Below are 6,000 nucleotides of genomic sequence, written 5' to 3' on the forward strand. Positions count from 1 at the left end.
TCGGCAACTGAAAAATTTCAGATGATCAAGCAACCGCATTAAATGTGATTTGGACCGCAGGAGCCGCCCAACAGCCACCATCAAGCCGTCCCCGAGTAACCCAAGGATCGATGCACTCGAGGCCCTATTTTTCTTTCCTTACAGTTCATTAACCAGCAGGTCCTTATCAAAACTCATTTGATCCCGTGCCGGTTAGAAGACCCAAGAAGCCTATAAATAGAGGGAGAAATCATCAGCTCTAGGACTCTCTCTCCAAATTCAAACGCAACGTCTCTAAAATACTTGAATGACCTTCAAGATTTTAAAAAGCCTTCTCGCCTCCAAGATAACCATTTGACATTAACGGCTAAATTGAGAAATCTTTGCCCATTTTGTTTAAATATTCGTATTAGATAGAGAAAACTCTAGTCTTGAGAGTTTTATTTTAATGTCATTTACATTTCAATAATCTACTTTATTTGCCAATTATTTTACAAGTATTATAAATGTTTATTGCTGGACAGGCTCGAATAGGGTTTTTAGGTCCAATCCAAGGCATTTTGGCCCCAAAAACAAGGCGTCTACGTGGGCCCATTTGGGTTCCCATAGGCTCGAATTATAATCTTAGGACTGATTTCATTAAATATTAACCCCAATCTAGGGTTATCTTGTGCCTAATATAGGTTTTTGAGCCCAATCAAGGAAGCACTAACCATAACATTGGTTTTTCTATTTTGGCTAGGTACCATTCGTATCTTCCAAGCCACAAATGCAAGATTGAAAAAATAGTAAAGTCCTCTTAATTGAGGCATATAAAAGAATAGGAAATTAGTTAAATACCCATTTCTAGACATAGTTCTATAAAGAAACCCTATACCATTCAATATATATAAACACACCCAAAATAAACCCAAAAATTGACAGCTGTCGATTTTTGAAATTCAACAACTATGTTGGATTACTGTTTTGCCCTTCTGCTTTGTCTATTAATCAACTCAGTCTTCATCAACATACATCTCGAACTTTCTTCTTCTTCTTCAACAATCGAGCTCTGCTTCTGGCTTTTCTCCTAGTCCAATTCCCATTTAATCTTCATCATCTCCACCACAGCCCTCGCCGACTCCATCCCCACAACCCGTCACCGATTCACTTTCGCCCAAAACTCTATCTCCGATTTCCCTTCCTCCATCTCCGTCGGACGCTCCAATGAACGCACCATCCTTCTTCATGTCCGACGCTACCGCAATCATCTCCGTCTCAATCTCTGTCGGCCGACGACACACCTCCAATTCCTTCTCCAGCGTCGTCGAATTCGAGCGATGTTAACCACAGCAACCTCAATGCAGACGGAGACGGAACGAAGAACTCCTCTGGACCTCTGGAGGAATGAGTCTGGCAAAGAAGGCAGGGATCGTACTTGGATTGATCGTTGGATAAAATTCATCGATCTCAGTATGGATACGCCGCCAAGAGAGAGATTCTGAAGAACTACTCAGGCTCTCATACACAAAAGCTCTTAAAGGTTACTGTGAAAATTTTAATTTCTCGTAAATTTTTGTTGATGTTAATTTATGTGTTTGCTTAGTGTATGATTGAATTGGCAATGGTGATATGGTGATTCAATTTTATTCTTCATTCTTTGGAGCGCCGACGATGGTAGAGTTGGTGGTAGTCATAATTTTGGAATGAGTTCTTGGCGTAAAATACTTAATTAGTCAATATGAGTCATTGCTGTATTGCTTTTTCTATTTTAGAATGATATAATATTTGGAATTAGAGATTTAGAATTCATTATGCTTGTTTTTCTCATTGTTGTTAACTTGTTTGGCTCTGTTTGTGTATGCTATCTAATGTTTGGTTACTGAGAAAATTGAATAAAAGAAAAGAAAAATTGATAATTACTGTTCTTGGATTTAGATTCTCAGTGATCTAGGTTCTTTGTGATTTTAATGTTTAAAACACTATTTAGTGTTAACTTTCTATGACTGAACTTTCTGAGTTCTTGCATGATAACTGATTGCTTTTCTTCTTGTTCAGGGAAAGTCAATCAGAATGATGGGAGTGTCTGAACATGAGGTTGATGAAGTTTTACAACATGCAAAGTCAAACTTAAGGATAGCTGGATTTGATGAAGAGGAAATGAGATTGAGGCAGCGAATGTCATACAGGCCTCATACTCTGAAACTTCCACAATGACCTTATATATTTTGTGATTTCCGAACACTTCAACTTCCAGGAATTGAGGTATTCTAAAATTATGTATGAGGAAATGTGAAGATATTGCAATTATCAATTTTTGGTAGAGGCTTTTAACTTCAACTTCTTGTTACTTGTCTGCAATTGAACCCTTCGGTGTCAGAGGCATTGAAAAGAATGCACATGCTTGCTGCAGATCCTGGAATTATTTCTGTCATGAACAAGGTATCATTGAATGCATATTCTCACACTTGTATAAACAGATTGTCCAGTATGCTGTGCATATGATTCCTTGGTATACTTTTATGTCCCTGCTGATAATTTATCTTTGCATTGTTCTTTTTAAAGCATGGCGTGTGGGAATCATGACTGAGATGGCCCCTGTTGGTTATGTTGGCATAAGTCCCAAATGCATCCTCAACTTCAATAAGGTAATCACACTCTAAACATCAGAATATATGATGAAATTAGTGGCAATAGTATTTTCTCTTTTCTTTTAATTTCTGATTGACACTTGGTTGCTGTTGTAGAACCACGGGCAGGAGATATCTCTGCGCCTCCGAACTGATGACCTTAAGGGTTTCAAGAAATATGAAAGTATCATGCCCGTGTAGTTTTTTAATGTATGTCTTACATGTATATATCAATATGCATGTATCTATCTATATACACAAATAGCCTTAGGCTCCTCAAGCATGTTAGTTGGGTCATCGATTAGGATTACAATTCAATGAATTCACTCAAGTAGGCATCTTTCTTAGCTTGTGTACTGTTTGGATTCTTTATCGTACCTATTATGCAAATGAAATGACGTAGTTGTTAACTTCCAGTAAGTGGTATGAACAGTTGTTATACTGTTCATACCCTGCTACTGAGATGATTTCTATGACATAGTATTAACAGTGCACTTCTATGACATAATATTAACAGTGTACTTCTATGGCATAGTATTAACAGATTTTCAGTAACAAAGCATGCTCTATATTTTGCTCTATATATAGCTATGCACTTGAAGTTATGACATAGTATTTATATGCATAATGTAATTTTTACTAGGAAGATAGTGTTATGACATAGTATTAACAGTGTTTTTTTTTTCTTCTTGTAAAGGTATCAGATGTCTTTGCAATTGTTTCTGGTGAAACTGTGAACAATTGGAGGTGGTTTCTGCAAAGGATATCAGATGTCTTGCTGGGCCTTTTTTTGGGTTTTTTGAGTTTTTTGTATGAAATGGTATTAACAATGTACTTCTATGATATGGTATTATCGATGTACTTCTATGATATGGTATTAACAATGTACTTCGAGCTTGCTGGGCTTGTTTTGAGTTTTTTGCGTTGGGCTTATTTTAAGTTAATCAATGGCAGTCATGTAATTTATAGGAACTTCAACACTGTACTTCTATGACATGGTATTAACAATGTACTTCTATGACATGGTATTAACAATGTACGTCTATGATATGGTATTAACAATGTACTTCGGGCTTGCTGGGCTTGTTTTGGGTTTTTTTTGAGTTTTTTGTATTGGGCTTGTTTTAAGTTAATCAGTGGCAGTCATGTAATTTACAAGAACTTCAATACTCATTTCTTATGAAGTAAATGATTTTTGGGTATGTTTCTAAAGTGCATTCCATGTGAGGTTTTTTTATAATATCAGCCCCTATTTTGGGTATATTACTAAAGCTCCCATAAAAGAACCTATCTGAACCAGTACACCCCTCGAAGCTCAATTGCTTGATAAGGAGTCGAGCAGTGCAAAGCCATACCACAAGGTATTCTACACCACATACATTAGTTCAATTGGGTTGGTCTCAATTCCAATAATGGCACACCTACACAAACAACCGGTTGGGCTAAGTAATCTCACGGGAGTCAATCCCCTTTCATTTGTCAACCAAGCACAACTCAACCTTCAATTGAACCCATAGTTGAACAGTTCCCTCATCGCCAGAGATCGAGCAGTGCCATTATCACACATCCTTGGCATTGGTGTTGAACAGTTTTCGCTTTCCTCCCTGTGCCACAACCAATAAAAATGTAAAGTTCTAACAAAATAAGGTCCCGCAAGACACATCCCTTCAAATAATTGCAGCTTGACAGGACCAAAGAACATGATAAAGCTTGAGAAAGACCCGACGTACTTATCATCTTTCAACTTTTGTAATCATGAAAAGAATAAAAAGCATAGACAATTATATCATTAGAAACAAAAGTTCCTCATTATGACCAATATTGTGCTTCTCATGGTCTCAATATGACCAATATGACGAATAAAGCTTGGAAAACACCAAAGTAGAAACAAAAGTTCTTCTCTTTTTGGTCATAAAAAAGAAAGAGAAGAAAGGGCAACTGAGGCAATTTTAGTTTTAGATCCTGTAATGAATTATCTTGAAACATTATGGTAATAAAAATATGGTTAAAATGTAAAAAAGACAAAAGGACGGTGCAGCGAGAAGTAGAAGATTCGTTTTCTTTTTATATTAATTAGCACATGGGTTTGTTTGTACTTTGGATGGATGGAGCTAAAACCTATAATAAATTAATAATTAATAATTAAAATCCATGAATTCCAGCAAGGAATCCGACTATGAATAAATAAAAAACTGTAGAAAAATATATTATCTTCAAGAACTGAGCACTAGGGGTCGTTTGGTACGGCGGACTGTCATGGACTGGACTAAATCCTGGGACTGTCTTGGATTAGCTCGGATTGGACTAAGCTGGATTAAGTATTGACCTACGTTTGGTGCTGCGTCGGACTAAGAAGCTGGATTGTAAAAATAGTGAAGACCTACGTTTGGTGCTGCGTCGGACTAAGAAGCTGGATTGTAAAAATAGTGAAGACCTATGTTTGGTGCTGTGTCGGACTAAAAAATAATTCTTGTAATATTTAAATTTAATTTGAAATTTTGACCTAAAAATAAATAAATGCTACAAAGAAACACAATTCAAAGATTTAAAACAATAAAACAAATAAAATTATGATTGTTTATGAAGAATAAAATTTTGATATATTTTTTTTGGCTTCTCAAGATTTATCTTAGTTGCTCCTTAGCCTTGCCCCAAGACTACTACAAATCTTCTATTTTTTGTTGGTCGAAACATTACTAAGGAGCTAAACTCACTCTATATAATTCTACGTCTTTCATGGAAGATCAAGTAAAAAATAATTTAAAATATATATATATATATATATGTGTATAATTTTTGTATATTTGACTTTTGACTTTAAACTGAAAAATATAATTTAACAAGGTAATAATTGCTTGCGATAAAGAAAGCAGCACATCATGAATTATTAAACTTGTTTCAATATAAAAGGAATATCAAGCATTTGTCAATTATTATAGTTTGATTTTCCAGCACATCATGAATTATTAAACTTGTTTCAATATAAAAAGAATATCAAGCATTTGTCAATTATTATAGTTTGATTTTCCAAATACAAATGTGGTCAAATGCAATATCAAAATAATTCTTGTAATATTTAAATTTAATTACGGATTTTGACCTAATAAATAAATAAATGTTAAAAATCCCAATTAAAAATTTAAAACAATAATAAAAAGAAAACAAATAAAATCCTAATATTTTTTAAAGAGAGGAGTCGGACTAGCGTGTTCTATTTAGGAACGTGCTATTTAGTGAACCACTTTTCGGGCTCACTATATTAGACGGGCGAGTGAGGCCTTTTTTTTACTATTGGACTATATAGTCTCATTTAAGTTAGTCCCGTCTGTTACCAAACATGGGTTTCGAGTGCTATTTAGCCTAGTCCAGTCCAGTCCAGTCCAGTGAAGCGTACCAAACATACCCTAAGGAG

The 6,000-nt window shown here is 35.3% G+C and overlaps 1 long non-coding RNA gene across 2 annotated transcripts; it reads left to right on the plus strand.

Moving 5' to 3' along the window:
- The first annotated feature begins 982 nt into the window (after positions 1 to 982).
- On the plus strand, positions 983 to 3,597 carry LOC110754926 (uncharacterized). Of its 2 annotated transcripts, XR_015834597.1 has the most exons (6): positions 983 to 1,501; positions 2,017 to 2,223; positions 2,339 to 2,400; positions 2,524 to 2,606; positions 2,706 to 2,798; positions 3,286 to 3,597. It is a non-coding gene; the product is annotated as an uncharacterized LOC110754926 (long non-coding RNA). The 2 variants fall into 2 exon arrangements; XR_015834596.1 differs by having other exon boundaries at positions 2,017 to 2,400.
- Positions 3,598 to 6,000: the final 2,403 nt, after the last annotated feature.

This window comes from Prunus avium, chromosome 3, assembly GCF_965620075.1.
Source record: "Prunus avium chromosome 3, drPruAviu1.hap1.1, whole genome shotgun sequence".
Lineage (NCBI taxonomy): Eukaryota > Viridiplantae > Streptophyta > Magnoliopsida > Rosales > Rosaceae > Prunus > Prunus avium.